The 26,280-nt window shown below is 44.9% G+C and overlaps 1 long non-coding RNA gene across 1 annotated transcript in view; it reads left to right on the forward strand.

The window, feature by feature from the left end:
• The window catches only part of LOC134928987 (uncharacterized), a 169,687-nt gene that overhangs the window by 93,617 nt on the left and 49,790 nt on the right, over positions 1-26,280 (forward strand). Inside the window, exon 2 of the long non-coding RNA XR_010178187.1 lies at positions 19,260-19,292. This is a non-coding gene — a long non-coding RNA (uncharacterized LOC134928987). The remainder of the gene's footprint in view (positions 1-19,259; positions 19,293-26,280) is intronic.

The following is a 26,280-nucleotide window of genomic DNA, read 5'->3' on the forward strand; positions in this document are numbered from 1 at the left end:
TGTTTATTGGAGCCACACACTCTGAAAAATTGTCCTTTTATGTGACTGTCTGTACTTTTGCCCCATTGGTGTTGGGGTTACCCTGGTTAAGGGCCCACAATCCTCAATTTGACTGGGTCTCTGGGGAGATTCTTAGTTGGGGTACTGATTGTTTCAGGAGTTGCTTGAGCCTTCCAGTCAGGCTCTCGCAGCTAAGTTTGCCAGGATTGCCAGGGTGTTATGCAGATTTTGCGGACGTGTTCTCCAAAAAAGTTGCAGAGGTACTACCTCCCCATCGCCCCTATGACTGTGCCATTGATTTGTTGCCAAATGCTAAGCTTCCCAAGAGCAGGTTGTACTCCCTGTCACGTCCTGAGACTCAGGCTATGGCAGAGTACATTCAGGAGAACTTGGCTAAGGGATTTATCAGACCTTCACAGTCTCCAGTTGGGTCGGGGTTCTTCTTTGTGGGTAAAAAGGACGGTTCGTTGCGACCCTGCATCGACTTCAGGGAATTGAACCGTATCACGATTAAAAACTCATACCCACTGCCTCTCATTTCGGTCTTGTTTGACCAGCTTCGTACTGCCACCATTTTTTCTAAGATTGACCTACGCGGTGCGTACAATCTAATCCGAATAAGAGAGGGGAATGAATGGAAGACTGCCTTTAATACCCACTCAGGGCATTATGAATATTTGGTGATGCCTTTTGGGCTCTGTAATGCCCCGGCAGTCTTCCAGGATTTCATGAATGATGTGCTCAGGGAATATTTTGATAGATTCTTAGTTGTATACTTAGATGACATCCTAATCTTCTCCCATTCCCTGGAGGAACATCGGAAGCATGTACGCTTAGTCCTCCAGAAACTCAGAGACCACCGGCTTGGGGCGAAGCTGGAGAAGTGCGAATTTGAAGTTCAGCAAATCGCATTTCTAGGATATATTATCTCCCCAGAAGGTTTCCAAATGGAGGGTTCCAAGGTACAGGCAGTCCTGGATTGGGTGCAGCCCACTAGTTTGAAGGCGCTTCAGCGTTTCCTGGGCTTTGCGAATTTTTATAGACGATTTATCGCTGGATTTTCGTCTATAGTGGCGCCCTTGGTAGCACTCACTAAGAAAGGGGCGGATGTTGCTCACTGGTCTTGTGAGGCTAAAGCGGCTTTTGCCCGTCTCAAAAGGGCATTTGTTTCGGCCAAGGTGCTGCGACACCCAGATCCAGAGCGTCCTTTTGTGGTGGAGGTGGATGCCTCTGAGATGGGTATTGGGGCAGTGCTTTCTCAGATGGGAGTGTCTGATAATCGCCTTCATCCCTGTGCTTACTTTTCCCGTAAATTTTCGCCTGCCGAGATGAATTATGACGTGGGTAACCGGGAATTGTTGGCTATTAAGGATGCACTCGAGGAGTGGAGACACTGGCTTGAGGGGGCTAAGTTTGTGGTCTCAATTCTCACTGACCATAAGAATCTGGCATATTTAGAGTCAGCGAAGCGTCTCAATGCCAGGCAGGCACGATGGGCTTTGTTTTTTGCTCGCTTTAATTTTTTGATAACATATCGCCCTGGGTCAAAAAACATCAAGGCTGATGCGCTCTCGCGGAGTTTTGCTCCAATCCAGGAGACCACCGAGGAGCCGTTGCCCATTGTTTCCCCATCATGTATTAAAGTGGGCATTACCCAGGACCTCTTATCATTAGTCCTTAGAGCACAGGAGCAGGCTCCTCCAGACCTTCCGGTAGGTCTTTTGTTTGTGCCTCCTAGGTTAAGACAGCGAGTGTTCCTGGAATTCCATGCCAAAAAGTCCGCAGGTCACCCGGGTATTGCCAGAACTCGGGAGTTGCTATCTTGGGCGGTGTGGTGGCCCTCGGTGGCTAAGGATGTGGATCAGTGGGTTCGGGCATGTGACATCTGTGCCCGAAATAAGACTCCTAGAGGGGTTCCTGTTGGCCCATTACATCCACTCTCTATCCCATCTAAGCCATGGACCCACATTTCAATGGATTTTGTGGTGGACTTGCCCAAATCCTCGGGGATGACAGCCATCTGGGTTGTCGTTGACAGGTTTTCGAAGATGGCGCACTTCGTTCCACTGGTTGGGCTGCCATCGGCCAGACGCCTGTCTGAATTATTTATGCTGCATGTTGTGCGTCTCCACGGGTTGCCACTTGATGTGGTCTCTGACCGCGGATCCCAGTTTGTGGCCAAATTCTGGAGGGCATTTTGTTCCGATCTCCAGATTTCTGTCAGCCTGTCGTCGGGCTACCATCCGCAGTCTAATGGGCAGACTGAAAGGGTGAACCAGTCCTTGGAGCAGTTCCTCAGGTGTTATGTCTCCAAGTGTCAGACTGACTGGGTTGCTCATCTGTCCATGGCGGAGTTTGCCTATAACAACGCGGCTCACTCTGCTACAGGGATCTCTCCCTTCCTTTGTGTGTATGGGCATCATCCTAAGGCCAATTCTTTTGACCCCCTGGACTCCACGCCTGGTGGTTCCTCTGTGGTTTCGGTCCTTAGAGGTATTTGGCGGAAAGTGAAGAAAGCCCTTGTGTCTGTGTCATTAGTGACCAAAAGGGTTTTTGATAAGCGGAAAAGACCCTGCAGCTTCAAATTAGGAGACTTCGTCTGGTTGTCTACCAAGAATTTGAAGTTGAGACAGCCATCTCATAAGTTAGGCCCCCGGTTCATCGGCCCTTACAAGATCACCAGGGTTATCAATCCGGTGGCATTTCAGTTAGATCTGCCCCGTTCTTTGGGTATCAATAAAACATTTCATTGTTCCCTTTTAAAACGGGCGATTAGTAATCCTTCTTCCAGTGGAAGACCTTCCCCTCTTCTGATACGTGGCCAGAGGGAGTTTGTTGTTGAAAGGATTCTTGACTCCAAGGTGGTTCGGGGTCGGCTGTCATTTTTGGTGCACTGGAAGGGGTATGGCCCGGAGGAGCGGTCGTGGGTGCGCAGTTGTGATCTTCATGCCCCCAGACTGATACGCTCTTTCTTTTCGCAGTTCCCCGATAAACCCGGTGGTAGGGGTTCTTTGACCCCTCGTCAGAGGGGGGGTACTGTTAGGGTCTCCTGCCCTGTGCTGCCACGTCGTCATGGCAACCGGGAGACAAGTGTTAGCGGAGTGACCTGAGCGCAGCTGATACTCCGGTTCGGGTCTTTTGCTGTGCAGTGGTTATAGGCTCTGTGCATGGCAGGGGATCCGGTGCTGGTTTTTGTGCTCACAGTCTGTGAGGTCTGAGTGGGGCGTGGACAGCACCTGCTTTATAAGGCCTCTTCTCAGGGTAAGCAGATGCTGCTGAATCTTTGTTGGTTAGTCAGTTTCTGAAAGTTAGCCAGTACTGTGTAGCTTTGTATTTGTTTGTTGCTTACTGCAAATAGGCCTGGGGATTTGGTATTACACTCTGCCAATCCAGACCTAGCAGTAAGACTGGAGTCAGTCGTTTAGCTTGCTGGGGTTCTGTTACTACTCTGTGAACTTAGCAAGTTTGCGGCTGTATTCTAAGACTTGCCTGTCTAATCCTGTCTCACTGTGCTAGGTGTCAGGGGTCAGTTTAGTGGCAGTAAGCTGAACCTGTGCACTGCAAGTGAGAATTAAGATTGTGGAGACTCTCCTTGTGTCTATCATTCCATCTCTGACCAAGGAGTTTACTGCCACACCCGTTGGCAACCCTTTAGGGTTTTGCTGTTGCCCTTAGCAACAGCATTTCGGGTTCTCTACGTATTAAAACACAACATCTTGCTTTTCCCATCTGAGCAGTTCTAATACAAGGGAGATACCCAGTTCCTTAGCCTCTGGGCTTCTCTGTTCACTTTGTGTGTATTTTGTTACCCTATCACCTTCTGTGTACGTTATGTCATATTCCCCAGTCTGTCTGTAAGTCCATTTGTTTTGCATTACAGTTCAAACACCAGTACATTCCTGCAGGCACTGGAGTGCATAACAGTCCTGACACCAGTACTTTCCTGCAGGCACTGGTGTGCATAACAGTAAGCCATTCTGCGATGATTTCCCTCAGTTTCCGTAAGAGGTTGTCAGCTGTGTACCTCTTACGGAAAGCTGTGAAACATAGTGTAGCCTGCCTAGGAACGAGTTGGCATTTGCGAGATGCTGGTACTGTTGCCGCTGCTGTTGTTGCTGTGGGAGGCCATACATCTACCCAGTGGGCTGTCACAGTCATATAGTCCTTAGTCTGCCCTGTTCCACTTGACCACATGTCCGTGGTTAAGTGGACACTGGATACAACCACAGTTTTGTAGGACACTGGTGACTCTTTTTCTGACGTCTTTGTACATTCTCGGTAACGCCTGCCTAGTGAAGTGGAACCTAGATGGCATTTGGTACCGGGGACACAATACCTCCCACTGCACTAATGGCGGATACCGGATGCACGTCTAACACCAACATAAGTGTCAAGGCCTCAGTTATCCGCTTTGCAAAAGGATGACTGCTGTCATATTTCATCTTCCTCACAAAGGACTGTTGGACAGTCAATTGCTTAGTTGAAGCAGTACAAGTGTTCTTCTGACTTTCCCTCTGGGATGACGATTGACTCCCAGCAGTAACAACAGCAGCGGCAGCAACAGCAGGTGTACCACTCAAGGATCCTCTGGAGGAATCCCGGTTAGGAGAGGACTCCTCAGTCTTGACAGTGACATGGCCTGCAGGACTACTGACGTTCCTGACTGAGGAGGAAGTTGACGTTAAGGGAGTTGGTGGTGTGGCTTGCAGGAGCTTGGGTACAGGAGGAAGAAGGCATTTAGGTGTCGGTGGACTGCTTACGCTCTTACCCATAGTTTCACAACTTGACACTGACTTATGATGAATGCACTGCAGGTGACGTATAAGGGAGGATGTTCCTAGGTGGTTAACATCCTTACCCCTACTTATTACAGATTGACAGAGGCAACAGATGGCTTGACACCTGTTGTCCGCATTTGTGGAGAAATAATTCCACACCGACAAGGTGGCTTTTTTGGTAGTTTGCCCAGGCATCACAATGGGCTTCTTCATCCCACGGACAACAGGTGTCTCCCTCGGTGCCTGACTTAAACAAACCACATCACCATCAGAATCCTCATCATCAACTTCCTCCTCAGCACCAGCAACACCAATATCCTCATCCTGGTGTACTTCAACAGCGACATCTTCAATTTCAATATCAGGAACTGGACAGTGGGTGCTCCTTCCAGCACTTGCAGGGGGCATGCAAATGGTGGAAGGAGCCACCTCTTCCCGTCCAGTATTGGGAAGGACAGGCATTGCAACCGCCGACACACTTGGACTCTCCTTGGGGATTTGTGATACCATCTCAGAACGCACAGTTCATTTCTGTGCTTTTGCCAGCTTAACTCTTTTAATTTTTCTAGCGGGAGGATGAGGGCTTCCATCTTCATGTGAAGCTGAACCACTAGTCATGAACACAGGCCAGGGCCTCAGCCGTTCCTTGCCACTCCGTGTCATAAATGGCATTTTGACAAGTTTACGCTTCTCCTCAGACCATTTCAGTTTCTTTTTTTGGGTCTTTTTACTGAACTTTGGATTTTTGGATTTTACATGCCCTCTACTATCACATTGGGCATCGGCCTTGGCAGACGACGTTGATGGCATTTCATCATCTATGTCATGGCTAGTGGTAGCAGCTTCAGCACTAGGAGGAAGTGGTTCTTGATCTTTCCCTATTTTATCCTCCAGATTTTTGTTCTCCATTATATTTTTGGAATTATATAACACAATATGCGGCACAGGAATGACTGATGGCAGATGGCAAGGACACTAACACTGTAAGGGACTTGTTGTTGTTGTTGTTGTTATTATTATACGGCAGCAGGGGACATATAGAAGCAGCTTATACCACTGTGACTGCCTGGTCACTGGAATGACTGATGAGTGTAGTATGGTATGCTGGCGGTCGGGCTCACGGCGAGCAGCATACTGGTGCCGGGAGCCCGACCGCCGGCATACCGACAGTGTGGCGAGCGCAAATGAGCCCCTTGCGGGCTCGGTGGCCCGCTACGCGCGCCACGCTATTTAATTCTCCTTCCATGGGGGTCGTGGACCCCCACGAGGGAGAAAAAGTGTTGGTATGCCGGCTGTCGGGATTCCGGCGCCGGTATACTGTGCTCCGGGATACCGACAGTCGGCATACTGAAGACCACCCTGACTGATGGCCAGGACACTACCACTGGTCTGATGCAGCACAACACACCAACACTGTAAGGGACTTGTTGTTGTTGTATACCACTGTGACTGCCTGGTCAATGGAATGACTGATGGCCAGGACACTACCACTGGTCTTATGCAGGACAACACAGCAACACTGTACGGGACTTATTATACAGCAGCACTGGACATATGGCAGCAGAGGACACCACCACTGTGAATGGTCACTGGACTGACTGATGCCCAGGACACTACCACTGGTCTGATGCAGGACAACACAACAACACTGTAAGGGACTTATTATACAGCAGCACTGGGCATATGGCAGCAGAGGACACCACCACTGTGACTGATGCAGCACAACACACCACCACTGAACTGATGCAGCACAACACAGCACCCTATACAGCAGCACTGGACATATGTCAGCAGAGGACACAAGCACTGTGACTGGACAGATTCAGCACAAGACACGGACACTGAGGACACTGAGAGAACGGAGACTCGTCCTCTCTCTACACTCTCCAGTGCCGGAGTGAAAATGGCGGGGACGCGCGGCTCCTTATATGAATCCAAAACCCGCGAGATCCAACAGTGGGATGATGACATTTTGCCTCGTTCTGGTTTCCGAGTCAGGCGGGAAAACCCGAGCCTGGCTCGGATCCGGACTCGAATGGTGAAGTTCGGTAAGGTCCAGTTCTCTGAGAACCGAACCCGCTCATCTCTACTGTATATGAAAATCTCTTATTTATTACAACGCACTTACAGAACCACAATAAATAAAATCACATAGTGGGTTAATCCATTACTAGCCTCTTGCTTTAGATTTCAGAGATTTAAATAGGCGATTGGTTAATAATCCATACTGACACAGTTGCACAAGGGAATTGTATATAGTATATATACAGATCTTCCAATTACGCTAAGGGGCCTAGTTATCAACATGCTGTTTCTGGCTGGAATAAGGGCACAGTGAAGTATCACCTAAATAGAACAAGATATAAAGCAGTGGGTTCGGTATGTAATACCAGCAGCTGGGATGCCGGCTGTCAGTATACAGCCATGTCCTAATATCCCCTTCTCTGCACTCATAGTCCTGCCATAATACTTCCCTCTCTGCACTTACAGTCCTGTCCCTATACACCCCTCACTGTACTTGCATACACAGAAGAGCATGTAATCACAGTACTAGAGACACACATGGGTAGAGTGGGCTACTTTCTTCCTATATTGAGGGAGATGCTGTTTATTCCTTGGGTATGACAGCAGTGCTTGGTGGCCAGGACTATAACCACTTGTTTTATGCCATGTAATATACTCAGTATTGCTTAATGTTTTATTAATAGTTCTGCTCTTGCCTGTCAGCCACTTAAATTCCTTGCTGAGAAACCCAGAGAGAATGAGTAGTATGAGGGAGCCCTATGGGGCACAGCACAGGAGGCCAGCTGAAGCTGATCTACAGTATATGTCCTATTTGGTACAGTCCCAGCCAGCCAAGACAGGGGGTTCAGGCTGAGCTCTCCATGGCCTCCATGAGTGTGATGAATGGATTTGGGGGGCAGTGACTTTTATATAAGGGAGTTGCATGCAGAGGTGTAGCTAGGTGGCATGGTGCCCGGAGCAAGGGTATGTTTTAGCGCCCCCCTCCCCTGTACTGAATTGGGGACCTAACCATCATGTGGTGGCATGTTACATTTGAAAAGAAACATTATTTAAATCCTAATTGGGCAATAGGGACGGTTCTAGACCTTGTGGAGCTCAGGGCGAAAGTTTCCTTTGGGTGCCCCTCATATATAAAATAGGATCAGTGCATGCCGAAGGCTTGCAACAACAATATAGGTGCATGGCAGTATGGACGGTGTAATCGTTACCTCACTGCACTGAGGTCATGGGTTCAAATCCCACCATCACCCAAACTGTGAGGAGTTTGTATATTCTCCCTGTGTTTGCGTGGGTTTCCTCTAGGTACTCTGGTTTCCACTTACAATACAAAAATATACTGGTAGATTAACTGGCTCCTATGTGGCAGGGACTGATGTGAATGGCGAAATATTCTCTGTACAGCGCTGCAGAATATGTGTGCGCTATATAAATAACTGGTAATAATAAATAAATAATGGTTTCATTGGGAAGGTGCCTGGCCTCAGAATAGAACCAATTCACATTACACTGCACAGTAGTACCCCTTATACACATTATGCAACACAAAAGAGCCCCTTATACACATTATTCCACACACTAAAGCCCCTAAAACATGTTACACTATGTTGAGCCCCTTATACACATTACACCATTGTAGAGCCACTATGGAAGTAGCTGTATTTAACTAATTACTTGTTTAACTGAAATAAATTTAAATCATCATATAAGCACCGTGTCCTAAACCCACAACCCCCAATTCCTCAATGAAAATAAAGCCCCAAACATGACATCACCCCCCCCCCCCACCCCCACAGTCCTGATAACCCCCCCAATCTCTGAATGAAAATAATGCCCCAAAACTGACCTTCTCCCCAACCCACGGTCTGATGCTCTCTCAATACCTCAATGAAAATAATGCCCCAAATGTTACCCCTCCAGACCTGAACCCCCCCCCCCCAAACTCTCAATGACAATATGCACCAAAATTGCCTCCCCACCCGATTTGATAATCCCCCACTCCCTCAGTGAGGGGTATAGAGACGTGCTGTGGCAGCCTGGCCTGAGAGACAGAGTGAGGTGCTGCAGCTTCTAATGCAGAGAAAGAGGCTGCAGCAGCTGGGTCAGAGTGAGGTGCTGCAGCATCAATGTAGAGAGAAGTGCTGCAGCATCTGGGGCAGAGAGAGGTGCTTCAGCAGCCGGGGCAGAAAGAGGTGCTGCAGCAGCTGCTGCAGATAGAGGTGCTGTAGCATCAATGTAGAGAGAAGTTCTACAGCAGCCAGAGAAGAGAGAGGTTCTGCAGAACCCGTGGCAGAAAGAGGTACTGCAGCTTCCAGAAAGAGAGAAATGCTGCAGCAACAGGGGCAGAGGGTGGTGCTGTAGGACAGAAGTAACCCTGCTGCAAAGCTACAAGCAGACAGCCCTCTGGCCTGCCCTGTTCCCTACCTAGTCTTCCACTCAGTGTGCGCTCCCTCTGCTTCTTCTCCTGCTCTGCGGCTGCCAGTACAGTGGCCTGTGGGAAGGGGGAGTGGTGGGCAACAGCGCGCCCTCTAACTTTTTTGGCGCCCGGAGCACGCGCTCCACCCTTGGTTGCATGGGTTGACCTCTATTACACTCTGGGTGTTTCTTTTTGCAGGATGTGGATTAAGGGGAATAATCCTGTGTGGGAAGGTCTACAGGGGGTAATGTGTGATGGGCGTTGCTGCAGATTGTGGGGCACTGGTTACTTGCTATGCTTTATTACTTGCTGTGTTAATGGAGAGACGTAATAACCATTGGGTTAAAGGGACAGGAGCGGGTGTTATCTGGTAGTGTAAACAATTTCTGGGGTGTATATGGGCTCCATGGGGTAGGGTATTTGTGATATTGCGGGGGTTGGGTTTTGCCTCTCTGTGGTAAAGTTTTAGTTTCTGTGTTAAGTCCCGGCAGGGGGGGGGGGGGGGGGGGGGGGGTTTATTTGCTGTGGTTTGTGACAGCAGCTAGAATGTCTGTGAGTATTGAGCCCATCAGACTGCCAACGATATCGAAACCAACAGCTTCTACACAAGTGTAGTGATGTACTAATCCCGCCTACATCGCCATTAGTTCTACTTACAGTTGATTTGGTGCAGCCTACTTGAGGCCATTTCTAAAAAAAATTCCAGGAGTAATTTTAGTTCCCAAGCCACCCCTTACCAATGCCTGTTTATGTCCAAGCTGCAATTTTAAGCAGGGTAGCATTTGATCTGCAACATGGCAGGCACTGGGAGGTGACGCGGGAAGGGGGGAGGCACCAGAAAGCAGATTGACCGGAAGTCCCTTTGAGTGCGATAAATACAGGTAGATTCTCTTCCTGTAGCAACACAGTAAGCTTTCTGACAGGTTGCATCAGATGCAACCATGTCAGGGACAGCACACCCTGGTGTGGTCACATCTGATACAACCATGCCAGGCAAGTAGTAAAACTTATTCAACATGATTTTTTTTTTAAACAGAATACTAAAAATTTGCAATAATATGGTATACTGTGCATGAACTTGAACTTTAAACCTTGTTAAACTACTGTATTTAACCATCCCTAAACTGTCCCATATTGATAATCATGATCGCTATAATCAAAAGTACATACAAAACCAGGAACAAAAAATATATATTTCAATACTGTATATTGTGACAATGATATATCAGAAATTGTGAAATGAAAGGAAAGCAGGGTCTCTCCTATGTTTATATTTCCCCGGTTGATACTCTGTGCAGCCATTGGGTATACTCTGTGGGCTGAAGCTGCTTGCTTTACATTTCACAGGTGGCTGCTCTGCTCTACAGCCACCGGGTATACACGGAGGTCTACGGTTTGCTGGACTGACATTCTCCGGGCGGCATGTCCTCTCTGCAGCTGCCTGATGGGGTGGTAGGTGGGGGGTACAGCCTGACTAGCCAATCTCCACGATTGGGGGAGGATACAATGTGCAAAGTAGCTGGAAAAGAGATTATGATTGGCAGCAGCCGGAAGAATTTCTTCTGGCAGCCATCCAGTGGATTTTTTTGACTGACCGTATCAGTTGCAATCATGTCAGTGGAAGCCCAGCCTGGCACTAATTATTATTTAAATAAGAAGAAAACTGGGAGGACAAACACTGCAAATTGTGGTTAAAATTAAATCTTTAATGGTGAGCTTTATAAATAAAGTCCTTGATGTAATAAGATCATTACAATGCTTTAACTAACATTACAATCATGTTATTATGAGAATGTTGGCGTTTTCCTATCCACATATAGTTTGTCGACTGTACTGTCTGTCGCCAAAACTTACATTCTCCGTTTGCAACCACTATTGAAGAACTTTACCAGTTGTAGCATAAACTATAGATGTCTCAAACATAAAGGGCCCCATACACTACAACGATGTCTGAGGCTGAAATTGGATACAATTTCCCTTGAACTCCCCCAGGAGCTTCCCGGGAGTGATTCCATACGATTTTGTAATTTTGTGCTATTTTTGCATAAGATATATCTCATGAGGTTTATTAAGCTGCAATAAATAGCATGAGATATATCCTCTGGCATACAAATGTTCCATAAAGATATTTCTCTTACGTCCTAGAGGATGCTGGGGTCCACATTAGTACCATGGGGTATAGATGGGTCCACCAGGAGCAATTGGCACTTTAAGAGTTTGAGAGTGTGGGCTGGCTCCTCCCTCTATGCCCCTCCTACCAGACTCAGTTTAGAAAATGTGCCCAGAGGAGCCAGTCACAGCTAGGGGAGCTCTACAGAGCTTTTCTAGAAAAGTTTAACTTAGAGTTTTTTTATTTTACAGGGAGGCTGCTGGCAACAGCCTCCCTGCAGCGGGGGACTAAGGGGGGGAGCCCTGTCCGCCCTGCGGGGTCTGAGCCACTGTCTCCGCTGACTGGACACTGAGCTCCAGAGGGGTCTGATCATTCTCCGCTACAGGGGACCGCTCGCTCCAGCAGCATGCTACCAACCCTTTACAGAGCTGAAGATGTGGTGAGTGAGACACTGACCCACCCTAGCAAGCGGGGGGCCGGTGTGAAGATGGCGGCAGTGGGGGGGGAGCGCAGTATTAATTGCGCTCCTGGGAAGGCTCAGCGGTACATGGTGCGGCGCTGTATGATACACACTGAGGAAGCTGCCGACGGTACATCGAGGCGGAGAAACGCGTATGTGGAGGAGTAGATAAGTGAGTTCACAGCCGGCCGGCTAAGGTATTTACCAAGTGACTGTTAGGCATACTCTGTATGACGGCTTACTAACCAACTAATCAACTCGGTACCCGGACACCCGGACCCCAGTGCTAAGGGGGAATAGGGAGTGTGCTCCCAGACCTGAGTATCATTACAGCCATAATTTCATTCAGAGACAGCCTCGATACCCTAGTGCTAAAGGGAAGGACATTTACAAGCTTGCTATAACTGCATTAATAACACCGCTTTGCTGACCTACGGCTCATTGGATGGTTACTAATCAATAACTGGTATTCAGTTTTACCCCGCAGACATAGGGGCACTATAAGAATATTAATTTTTTTCTTTTGCCGCTATAGAAATAAATAAAAACGGACAATAGACAAAATACTATACATTGCAGGGACGCCTGCAAGGTTATAGGAGTCACATATGAGCAGCTTTTTAGTCCGTGAAACGACTATGTGTGCACTGAGTTTTTAATTCTTGTTTTTGAGAGATTTATCTTTGCTAATTATGTGCTAATTATGTGTTATAGAGGCATTGAAGGTCCGTATTAATTTACTTATGGTTTGTGCAATATATGAAATCCGGCCAGTGATTGTATAAATATATATTTTTTATCGTGAGAGTGAATAAAATCTTCAATTGGATGTTAAGCGCAGTTCCAGTCTGTGGTTTTTTTCTTGTTCTCTTTGGGGAAGCTCTAGACGTGTGGATATCCACGGCTACAGTGGGTAAGTCTCCGTTTCTTCCCTCAGCAGCACCTGCTCTGAAGAAATTCTTCTCTTCATCTGCAACGCAGTCCTTTTGGCCTAATAAGCCTAGAAAGGCCAGAATGTCCAATATCTTCTTTAGGGAGGTCAAGTTAAGTCCAAGAAACCTGCAGCTGCAGGTTCCCAGGAACAAAAGCCTGCTTCAGGTACGCCAAAGTCCTCCGCATGATGGTGGACCGCGCGGCCTGGAGGTGGGGCCAGTGGGAGCGAGACTCAGACACTTCAGTCAGGTCTGGGTAACGTCCGGCCTGGATCCCTGGGTGATAGATATTGTATCCCAGGGATACAGGCTGGAATTTCAAAGTGGAGCGTGATGAAACGCGTCAGGATCCGCCTCTTTACACACTTTGCTCAGGTGTCTCTCTTGGTGCAATTTGAACAGACCCAGACGGGCACTTTTCTGACTGTTTTACCGTTACCAGCGGCATCCACAATCACGCCGCTCCAACCAGCCTGTCAGCACACGGCTTCTGCATCTCCAGCCGCTGCATAGCAATTGTGGGCACCGCAGGATACTCGGCCGGGGACGCCTGGCTATTGACCAGCCCACCAGAGAGGTACTGACATCCGACTTGCATTTGGTGACGCTCAGTCATTATATGATTCGGGACTATACTCATTGCACCTTTTCATCATTATCCATATATCCAGCAGCATCTACTGGTAATTGTGGAATATGGACTCTATTTCCAAGATATAGCTGCAGCTAAGCATTAGTTTAAGAGACTTTCAGACACCATGAGACAATTTTAGTGTGTTCTTCTTTCATTGGCATTGACCTTGCTATAACAATTTACTTTTTATTATTTATTAAATAAACACTGTATTCTTCATACGTTGGCTCTCTCTTCACTATATTTCTGACATACAGCGCAGCCGTCTCTCCTTTGTTACAGTTTCTAGACTGAGTCTGGTAGGAGGGGCATAGAGGGAGGAGCCAGCCCACACTCTCAAACTCTTAAAGTGCCAATGGCTACTGGTGGACCCGACTATACCCCATGGTACTAATGTGGACCCCAGAATCCTCTACAGACTACGAGAAAAGGATTTACCGGTAGGTAACCAAAATCCTATTATTTGATGGGCTGGATTAGAGGGCTAGGTGGGCTGGCCCAAATAGGGCACACTGCTGCTTTGTGATTAGTGAGGCTGGTTTATACTAGGGAAAATTACCAGGTAGGCGCTTAATACCAATTGGTGGACACAATAATAAAAATTAAACCAATTTATTAAATAATATAACAACAAATAACAAAAAACACATAAAGGTAAAAAAAAAATACAAAAAATGGCAAGAAACTCCACATAGCTAAATAGCTATTAAAGAATTATTCTCTAAACATCTAGGTACTGTGATGGCCCCTGAGTATACTTAATTAAGGTTTAATTCATTGTTCAATCTAGAGGTCTCCGGAACCTCAGTTTTATACTATTATTGTATTGTGGTCTTTTTTTTTTTTTTTTACCTTTATGTGTTTTTTGTTATTTGTTGTTATATTATTTAATAAATTGGTTTAATTTTTATTATTGTGTCCACCAATTGGTATTAAGCGCCTACCTGGTAATTTTCCCTAATTGCTTCGTTTGCTGAGGAGGCCGGCTACCTCCTCACCAGGTGGCAGCTAATCCCAGGGTGCACACACACACAGGCCTGCCAGCGCCATCATTACCTCTCTGTCTATTTTTGCTGGTTATACTAGGGATGGACATCGGAAGCCCACCATCAAATGATGGATGGACTTCCGCCATTGAATCTATCGATGCAATGGTAACTGACCATCGCATCAAAAGTATTAAATTTTTTAAAAAATCATATGATTTGTGCTTAAAAAATAGCCCTGTTTGTGCATGTGCAAATCTATGCAGCGCGGGAGCGCACGCAAAGACTCTGAATCGTGGCCAGCCAGGGATGGGACTGGTGGCGGGACCATCACATCGCCATCAAATGTTTACCATTTGATGGCGACAAACATTGGAACTATACCATCGAATGGTAAAAACACTACCTGAAGTTTGGGACCCTCATCTTCCCCCAGGCTTTGGGTCGGATCATCCCACCTGGGGCCACAGAAACAAATGGTACACCATTGAGGTACAGTGGTGGATAAACCACATGGCCATTAGGGAGTTAAAAACACTCTGGGGCCACAAAAACTGTAACTTTGGGGCCACAGTGTGATTATACATTGGTGGTCAGTGTGCTTATTATGTACATGGGTGGCCAGTGTACATTGGTGAACAGTGTGATAAATACATTGGTGGACAGTGTTGATTGATTAAGTACATACTTGGGGGTGCCATACAATCCGATATATAGAAGATTCTTCAGCGCTGTGTCTTGCCTGCTGCTGATGCTGATGACGGGAGTGTCCTGGAGAATGCCAGTCAAACTTTGCTGAGATACATCGCATGCGATATATCGCATGCACAAAATAGGACACCATTTTCCATCCAATTCCGATTTATCCAGGGGATCCTATCCAACAGTCACGAGGCCGCGGATCGGATCGGATCTAAAACACATGCGATTTGCCACTTTTCATACGATATATCAGACAGATATATCTGAATTGCTTGAAATCGTGTAAAATCGTACTAGTGTATGGGGCCCTTTAGAGTTTGTCACTAAATTTGATAGGAGACAAAAGTACAGTACTTTTTCATCCTACGAGATGCATATAAAAGCTAGTCTGCTGTTACTGTTGTGAAGGGGTTAAGAGACAAAGCCAATTATAACTGTATAAATCTGAGCAGTAACAGTAATTCATTGGAAATCTATTTTCCTGGAGGGAATAGTAATTATGTAAATTTATTTCCCCTTAGAGGAATTTAAACAACATCAAAACTGATTGCAGCTCAGTCTTTTTGTAGCACATTTGGAGTTGTAAAGGATAGACATATCGTAAATGCTGTATAAATAGTCATTTAAAGCCACTGTCAACCAACTACAGTAATTTAGGGTTGTCCCCTCAGCTTGGCTAAAATCACTCTTTACTCTCTGGTCTGGTTCTGGTTTATGATTATGCAACATATGTTTAGATACAGGTGACCGCACTCTACTAAGCAATGGACCTGATTTACACATTTACACACAGTTTACACAGTACATGCGCAGCTGCAATTTCTCAAAGATTCTCAAGCGAAAAAATATGTACTGTAAGTACCAGTTTTAAGCATTCCTCTTGTGTACTTCCATGGGATGGACTGAGCAAAACCTGCCACGCCCACTTCTGTTATCTGAGCATTGTTTAATGCGCTGGTGAATCTGATCTCTCCACCATCAGCTGACCATCAGTCACAACATCAACATCAACATATCTTGTAACTTTCTTAAGATATGGCCACTGTGGCTGCAGAAAGTGGCCTGTGTGCAAATCACCACAGGACTCTGGAGAACTGCAGAAGTGTGACTTTACTGGCTGCAGGCATGCTGTAACTGCCACTGCAGAAGCACTACCTGTAACAAACACTTTATGCATAACAAAACACCTCCTGTATGATATACAGCATACATATATACAGTGGCTGTGGTGCTCCGAAAGAGCTTGCAGCTGCATGCTGAAACAAGCCCATTACTCATCCTCTTTATACAAAGACTTTAGGTAACCTCCAATCTCTACCTTAAACCGCCCATGGGGGTCATTCCGACCCATTCGCACGCAGTGGTTCATCGCTGCAGTGCGAACGGGTCGGGCCTGCCGGTACCTGCAATGCGCACGCACGCCGTTGCCCAGCGACGGCTGCCAGCAGAAAAAGTGATCGCAACGACGATAGCAAGAAGACTGACAAGCGGGAGGCGTTCCGAGGCATCAACTGACCATTTTCCAGGCGTGGTGAGGCGAACTCAGGCGTGCTATACTTACTCAGGCATGTCCAGGCGTTTGGAGGGCGGATGTCTGACGTCAGTTCCGGGACCTTCGTCGCTGGATCCGTCGCACAGGGTAAGTAAGTCTCACCCTGGTCTTGTTGTGCAGGAAACTTTTTTAGCATAGCAGGGCTGCACAAGCGATCGCAGCAGGGCCGTGCAGTCAGGGGAGGCAGTGCCTCCCCTGTCATAATTATTAAAATAATACAAAGAAGCTATTTATGACACAGATTCTGTGTCATAGATTTCTGCTTTGTATTTTGTTAACAATTTTTGCTGTGTTAAATGTGGATGGGAGGCAGCGAGAGCGCTGCCTCCCGTTTATAATATTAAACTAGCTGAAGCAGGGGGCAGGCAAGGGGCGGAGCCAAGCCAAAGTGCTGGAAAAGGCCATTGAAAAAAAGAGCAGATAAGCGGCACCAGCATTTATGCCTCAGTGAGAGAGGCGTGCCTTCAGCCCATATCAAGCAACGCCTCTCTAGTGAATCTGATGTTATTGGACAGTGGACCCAGCACTGAGCTATGCTAGTGACTGTATCTGGCTGTCATTGTGGTGAACCCAAGCTCTCCCTCCGAACCAGTGGCTGTCGGTGAGTGAGATTGATGTTCCACGGCCAGGCTGCTTGGTCAGGGTGATGTCAGGAGCAGGCTGCATGTCTGCTCCAACTTTAGTTTTCTAGCCATCGGCTCCTGCCTGCGGACGGACGGAGTGTGTAACTGATGAGCAGTAACCTGAGAACCTCCCTTTCCCACACACACGCTCCTGCAGCACAGCCCTGGCTGAGAGGAAGACAGAGGCTTGGGCTCTTAACTATCTTAGAAGCTACAGCATGTATCCATTGTGCGAGAAAGGGAGGCTGCTTTTATACTGCCAGGAATGCTGAGTGATCATACTAAGGTCAGGCTTACTCTCCGGGCTGTCATATGCCAGGTTCTGAGAGGCAGGGAAGGATAGCATACCTCCAAACTATGAACAGCTGGGAAGCGGGACCCCTCTGGTGCCGAAGATCCCTGCGTGACAAAAAGAAAAGTCCCTGGAAATTAGGACTGTCCCTCTGAATGAGGGACAGTTGGGAGGCATGGGGTAGCCACTATTGTAATGCCCTCAGCAGTGTCCCAAAATGTATGTGAGCAGGCACATCAAAATTACTGGCATCCTTCTTCCTCAGTGTTCAGCTGATGTCACAGGACAGTTAGGGAAAATTTATAAGAAAATTGTTATAGTCATTTCATTACATTATACTCCAAAATTTTGTAAATCTGCTGATTGTATAACATATTTAAAATGAGAGTGGTACAACTTTGAATACAGTAGATACTGTTGCACCTTTTTATAATGCCCACAGAACCATTAAGTTCATACACTGTACATTGGAGTAAATCCGACCCTGTTATTAGCCAGTGCCTCCCCAGCCATTGACCTCACCGCACGTCACTGGATCGCAGCCCTGCTATGCTAAAATACACTCCCCCATAGGCGGCGTCAAGTTGATCGCACGAGCAGCAAAAAGTTGCTACGTGCGATTATCTCGGAATGACCCCCCATGGATCGCAGAATCTAAAGCAAGTAACGATGTTGTATGTGTGCAGCAAGGATTTCTTCTGGACTGCACATGTGTAGTTTGCTGATTATCACTCCTAAGTCCTAACATCAATTCTCTCAACTGCGTCCATCTCTGAATCAGGGCCAAAGTAACAACTGATATTATGTCCCTTTTACACTCTACTTTTCTTTGCTATACATAGACTCACAAGGGAGTACATTTACTAAGGCTTACCATGGTTTTCATGAGGAAATTTGTGGTTCATTATTTATTCCCCCACCCCCCACCAACTACCTCTGTTTGATGTTACAGCATTGAGAAGCAGGGGCGCCATCACAGTGACTTGAACTTCCAGGTTTACTTGTGAAAAAAAATATAAGATGACATTAAATAAATGCATTCCACTATTTCCTGTTATTGGTATACTGGGATGGCTATAACAATTAGAGGATTGCTGCAGTATTTCTTTATCTATGGGGTAGCCCTTGATGGATAGGGAGAATCCATGGGGTATATTTACTAAAGTGCAGGTTTATGTAAGTGGATATCTTACCCAGGGTTTAGTATGAAATACCTACAATCAAAATCCTGATGGTCAAAATACCGACATTGAAGATACCAACAAGGTCAAAATGTCGGTATTTTGACCTTGTCGGTATTTTAAATGTGTGTATTTTGACCTTGTCAGTATTTTAAATGTCGGTATTTTGACCTTGTCAGTATTTTAAATGTCTGTATTTTGACCTTGTCGGTATTTTAAATGTCGGTATTTTGACCTTGTCGGTATTTTAAATGTCTGTATTTTGACCTCATCTGGATTTTGACCTTGTTGGTATTTTGACCGTCGGTCAATGGATGTTGATATTTTGACCGTCGGGATCATGATTGCAGGTAAATTGACCATCTTCCGTTACCCATAGCAAACAATAAGCTTCTACTTATGTAACCCCTTTGTTACCACCCAGGAACTATCATTACATAAGTGCCTCCACCCAAGCTAGAATAATATCTATAGGTCCGCTTGGGTAAGCCTATATTTAGTATATGTGTAAATACGACGTTACCTATTTAAGATGCTTGTGTATTTCCTATGATGATTCTTCTTCTTTCAGGTCCCATGGATCGGAGTACAAGCAACAACTATGGTAAGTATAGCAACTGTTTGGGTTTTAATACATCAATATCACAGTTGCAGTTAACATTCGACAAACTATGCAAACATATAGGATATAGAATTTCAAGAAATCCCTCCCCCTTATTTAAGGTGCCTATACAATAAAAATATATGCATGCAATACAAAAAAAAACCTTTATATTAGTTAATGAGTGACCCGGGTACTCTCAGAAAAAATAATTGCGCAATTGAGGCCCTTGAGCACTGTATGTTAGTAGTGCTTTGACGGAGTTCAATTAATCCCATATAACAATTCCGATATCACTAAGATTCCTCTTAAGTCTTATGAAATATTTATAATCCTCAGGTTCCAGATCCTGATCTTTTTCCTCTCCCTTCCTATTAGGTCACTCTTTATACAACCACAGTTTCTGTATTCTTTGTACTATAGATATATAATAGTCCTACAAATTTACATTCCGGACTTACTAGCTTTTCAGCGAATATAACTCTTTCCTCTTGAATTAGCTCCGGCAGCTTCCTAGCATAAGTAGTTCATAGATAGTTGTAATTATAGTCAGTTACCATGTCTCTAATCTTGCTATTCTTGGCGGTCAGCTTAATACATTCTACATTTGTGTTGCATTGACTGTCTCTGGGTGTATCCTTAAATTTGATACAATGTAATTACTCTCTGGCTAGGTTTCCCTTATATGCCCATAACCGACTAACAGTGTATGGATCTCTTCCTTGTATAAGTAAAACTCACTGAATATACTTCTCTCTTGGGGGTGGCACTATCTTGCCATTCCCTTGGGAACGTTTCTCATTAACGTTCACTCACTCCATTAACTGACTGGATTTATCACTCTCAGAAATTGAGCAGTGTGTCCATACTACGTTTTACAAACAATTCCTTGCTCTTATGTTACTGTTTCACATAGATATATACAGTCACTATTGCCTGCAGCTGTCCACACCTCTATGCTCTCTTGTACACAATCGCATTAATGTATGTAAAATACTTCCACTATCCTGCTCCTGGGCTGCTATTTGTTTCCCCTTAATGATAGCAGTTCAGTCTCATTGCAACAGTTACAGTATTTCATGCTACCTCGGATATATCTTATAGCTATATATACGCTTTGCCAGGCAAGCATTGGTGCTCCGTTTTTTAACTAAATGCTGCCCAGTGATGGGTTATCAAATTATGCCTGTGTGGCTGCATGTCCGAATGCACATAGATTAATGGGCTAAGAGTGCTGGTGGGGAATGATACTGTGCACTTACACCTCCTCTCCAGTTTCACTGCACACGCATCTGTCACTTCCCCGACTCCTCCTCAGAGGGCGCAGCTGGCTGTCTGTCTAGCGCTGCGGCTGCACCCCTCACCAGGAAGCACTTACTGGAGCCTCTGGGTATACTAACCTGAACCACCATCACTTCCTTTGTCGCTACCGCTGGAAGGGCTCCCAGTCTGTTGCGTTGCTAGGGAACTCGGCTACCCTGCAGTCAGAGGGAGGTACAATATCCGCTCTGTTGCTCCATTCAGCGCTGCTCTCCTGTCCTTCAGCACTGTACAGCCACCCATCGCCGGGCAAGTCAGCGGGCACCTCCACTCCCGCTGTCTCTCAGTCCCTCCAATAGTAGCTGCGCCTGAGGACCCTCGGCCTCTCTTCTGTTGTTGGGGGATAACTGACCTCTCTCTCCGTCCACCAGTCCAAATGCTTCCCCCAGCTGTCCCCACCGGTCTCTCCTTCTCCCAGTGTGCAGCCACTAGAAACGCCCTCACTACTACCACGCGCCCTGACACCTCCACCCTAAGGGGCTTCGCAGAAAATTATACAGCATATAGCAGTCCCATATACATTTATAACGTGTATATATATTGTGAACATTGCTAGCATCATTAGACCATTTATAACTACAGGGCTACACTTATTTATCTAGCACCTTCTGCAAGATAATAGCTAGAATCTGATTTTTTGCTATGGGCAACATCTACACTTCTATAAACCGGCACTTTAGTAAATATACCCCATGGCTCTGGAGAATACCCGTTTTTGATGGGATTAGGATAACATATGGTAATAAACAGACCCAACAGTGTCTTCATGTTACAATCTTTTCACTTTGCTGTAGCTGGTTGCTTTTATCAGGGTAATTCTATCAGTTTTTTATTGTCAAGTGAATATTGGCCTCATTTCTATGGCAGTAAACACTAATCAATATGTGAGACCAGAGAAGGAACAAATCGTGAGCACTGTACTGTAATTTTTGTTTGTTATTGGATTCACCTTCTAACCTTTTGGTCACAGTATTCCCCTAGCTGAAAAAAGTATATAACGATGCAGTATAAAAATATAATGTATAAGAAATCTATAGAGATGCAAATCACTGCTGAACTCAAATTCCTTTCTGGCAGAAGATTTTCTGAATAATTTAATACATTACTAATTAAAACTAAGCATAATGACAGCAGCACAAACTGTGATTTCAGTCATAAAGGCCTGGCAAATAATTTTTAAGTAGCATGTTACAGTAAGTAATCTTTTGCAGACATTTTCACTGCTGAATGATTTTGTTATAAACATACTTTTACATATAGTATAGATTCTTACCAGTGGTTAATATCTGAAGTGTATATAAAACTAAATAATGGAGAAATGAATAGTGTTTTAAAGATTATGCCAGTAACACAAAGTAAAATAAGAAAATACCTCAAATGGATTTTTCTGAAAGAAAACATCTGCAATGCAGTTCAACTGTCATTGAGATGTCACTCTAGCTGACAAAGGAGAAAGATAGGGGGTGGATTCACAACTTAGACTGGTCCGTTGCCTATTGCAGGGCTTCTCAAATTTTTTTGGGCAAGTGCCATATAGCAATTATGGGAAAAGTTTAAGCATTATGAACACCGCAGACCTCTCTGCCCCATCCACAGACCTCTGTCTGCCACCTCCACAGAGCTTTCTCTGTCCCCACCACAGACCACTCTCGGACCCCCTCAACAGAGCTATTAGTGCCCCTTCCACAGACCTCTCTCTGCCAACTTCCTAACACCTCATACTGCCACCTCCACGGACCTCTCTCTGCCACCTCCTAACACCTCATACTGCCCCCTTCACAGACCTCTTTCTGTCATCTCCACAGGTCTTTCTCTGTCCTCTTCACAGATGTTTCTCTACTCTCTCCACAGATCTCTCTCTGCCACTTCCACAGACCACTTTCTGATGCCTCAACAGAGCTCTCACTGCCCCCTACACAGACCTCTCTCTGCAACCTTCACACACCTCATACTGCTCCGTTCACATATCTTTCTGACACTTCCACAGATATTTCTCTGTCCCCTCCACAGATCTCTGTCTGCCACCTCCACAGAGCTTTCTCTGTCCCCACCACAGACCACTCTCGAACCCCCTCAACAGAGCTCTTAGTGCCCCTTCCACAGACCTCTCTCTGCCAACTTCCTAACACCTCATACTGCCACCTCCACGGATCTCTCTCTGCCACCTCCTAACACCTCATACTGCCCCCTTCACAGACCTCTTTCTGTCACCTCCACAGGTCTTTCTGTCCTCTTCACAGATGTTTCTCTGCTCTCTCCACAGATCTCTCTCTGCCACTTCCACAGACCACTTTCTGATGCCTCAACAGCGCTCTCACTGCCCCCTACACAGACCTCTCTCTGCAACCTTCACACACCTCATACTTCTCCCTCCACAGATCTTTCTGCCACTTCCACAGATATTTCTCTGTCCCCTCCACAGATCTCTCCCTACTCTCTCCACAAACTTCTCTCTGCCACCTCCATAGACCTCTCTCTGCACCTCCCCACACCCCTCACTAATTCCTCAACAGAACTCTCACTGCCACCTCCACACACCTCGTACTGCCCCCTCCACAGACCTTTCTCTGCCACCTCCACAGACTCAAGTTCACTTCCTGGCTGATTACTGTTTGTCATGTTACCTCTGATCACTCAGCAATTCAGGGAGACTGTGCTGTCAGAATAGCATCATGTATGTAAAAATGCAGAAAGCTAATCACTGCATACTTGCTATTAGTGGGAACTCTCTGCACAAAGCAGAAGTTGGATGCACCTGTCAGATCATGGCAGAGTTAGATTCCTAAGGCTGAGTAGGTGGTAATCAAGTTTAAGTACCACTTAGCCATGCTAATTGTACCACCAGTGGTATGCTTATTACCGAATGACAAAAACACTGCTATAATGGGTTTCATCAATCGTGACCTTTGTATTATGGCTCCAAAGCAGATGCTGTCTTTCATATAGCCTAAGTGGCGCCTTGCCTAATAATCCCTTGATCTATGAGTGTTTCCTTGAGATCATGCTGCATAAAGTAGGTGACAAGAATGGTTTATCTCTCCCTTGGACATGTGATGTTACTACAGTTATTAAGTATTTGTATGTGGTAGATGTCAGAGTTTGTTTCAGTGCCTTATGGCCTGAGTCTGAATCACATGCAAATTCAAATTTGGCAACGCCTAGTGATTTTTAGCAAACTACACATACGTAATGGGTTAAATGTGCATCTTTGAATACTTTACAAACGATTTGGACAAATATGGATTTCAGTATTTTCTCTGCAACTGCCAAGTTTAGCATTACTGGTTGTCAACTGGGCAAGAAAAAGGGAAATTTATACTTTAGAAAAACATTCTGTGAGACTCTCATCATCATGAGTTCAGAGATTAATCCTATTTACAGTCATGTGCATGCACATTTCACGCCAAAGGTGTAAACATTGATTGCTGCTCTCGCGGAAGGGAGAAATGGGGTGGTCTGATTATATAGGTGCGTATGACTCTGAATACAGGTGTATAGTCACATTAACAATCCACTTATATACTGTTTGCAGCAGCCATCTGAATTGCATTGCATAAGATGCATAAGTGAGTGATGTGTGGATGGACCTTGAAATGATCCCTGTAATAATGGTGTCAAAATTGGTAGGTGTGTTTGTGAAGTTCTGCAGTATCTGTTATGTTTGTAATTCTATGTTACTATTCCTGAATTTAGTCACATATACACCTGCTTTACAACAGGAATTTTCTCCCAATATCAATAGATCAAGGTAATAACTAAGAACACAACTCCAAACATTTTTTCAGTTTAACTCAATGATGAATGCCCAAAGTCTCTGTTCTGGACTTAGTCTCAGCAGTTTGTACGTATTCACTGAAAGCTGAAGAATGGATTGTGCCTCTCTATGGCCTATGCCTTGATTGTCAAATTGTAGTTTTAGCGAGAGCATGTTTCAGGATGTTATCAGCTCCTAACAGTGCTTCTTGCAGTAAGGTGTGTAATCATGCTGGTGTCTCCTTAACCATGTTTATAGTGGTTGATGTAAGCAACAAATGATAAGGTTCACAAGACTATAAGAGATCCTAATCACAGGAAACAATTCACCAGTCTATAAGAGATACTAATCGCAGGAAACAATCAATTATAATGGTATCCTGAGGTTTGATGTGTCATACTTGGGCCAGTCCTTTTTTGACTATTTTAGTTGTATGTATGTATTTTAGTCTGTCACTGATTTGAATGAGTTGTGTTATTATGACAAAAATTGCATCAGCCAAGTCTATTTTAATCTCTAACTTGAGAATTTGCAATTTTCCAAAACAATCTAATACAAAGATAGTTTGAGAGGAGGCCTTTGAGTGGTTCTAATGCTTTAAAACATCACGAAACGTGCATCTACCCAAATAATTTTTGTTTCTTTTGTTATTTTAATTTTGTTAGTTTATTTTTAATGGTACAATATATCTTTCAACTTTTACATTGGCTTTTAGGTGACATAGAGTGTGATTATCCCCATAATGTGTCTAATAATCTGGGTCACTCAATTATGGGTCACTCAGTCAGCCGATGGTGTTTCAAGTAGTCCAATGTTGCATCCTCGGACACAGCACTGTATCACACATGCATGCAAGAGGCATCTACTTATACCAGATGCCTTCTGCTGCATTAACATATGCTAGCATTGCTTTTACTTCCAAGTAGCAGTTATGCTAAATCCAACCACATCTGAATCAGGCCCCCTGTCTTTATATGAGCAACCCTGCCTAAAGCATGGATCTTTACCAGTGCAAACTGGGCCTCTATATATACAATTCAGTTGTACTGTATGTTGTATTTTCTCTGGGATGCAAGTTGTAACCTGCAATCTTCAGAAAAGCTCTGATTTTCTTTGGTTATGAGGGATGTCATCTGTTGGCTTTTATACAGGTTTCTGTAAGGTGTATTTGTCCGTATAAAAGGCAATGAGCAATGTAGACTACCCTTTGTATTCAGAGTTGCAATTGATGCTTGGAGAATTTGCACTTATTCTCAGATAGAAATTAAGGAAGCTGTTTTGTATCAGCTACTGATATTTCATAAACAGTACATCATCTATATATTGAACTACTGCTGAGCCATGTGGCCTTTAGCCTGTGAGTTTGACAGCAAGGACCTGGCTAAAGATGGTTGGCTGTCCACAAAGCATATTGGAAGCCTTGTTAATGTGTATTGCTGACTTATATAGGTGAATGCAAACATGTATTGACTACAGTATCTTTATTTATTGGATCTGAGAAGGAGGAGGAACAGAGATCAAACATAGGTAAATGGGGCCTTTTTTAATCTTTACAGTTGTAAATGATATGTAATAAATATTTTAATCACTTTTTCTTATACACTGTGTCTTATTTTAATAATTCACTGGAATTACTACATCAACCAATTTATTTAAAAGTATTAAACATATTGTTTATCTATATGTGTCTCCTCTCCCTTGTAGTTAAAAATTATCGTAATTTTTTAAAAAAAAACATCAATAAAAACTATTGGTAAAAATGATTGTTGAATACACAACTTTTTCTACAAAGATCTGTATATACAGTAGAGCCATTAGATATCTGTTCAGATCTAATTAATAAAAATGTTTTGGTCTTTTTGTACTTAAAAATTGCCATTCAAAAATCATCAATGAAAACCATCAATAAAAATTATC

The sequence above is a fragment of the Pseudophryne corroboree genome, chromosome 5 (assembly GCF_028390025.1).
Source record: "Pseudophryne corroboree isolate aPseCor3 chromosome 5, aPseCor3.hap2, whole genome shotgun sequence".
Taxonomy (NCBI): Eukaryota; Metazoa; Chordata; class Amphibia; order Anura; family Myobatrachidae; genus Pseudophryne; species Pseudophryne corroboree.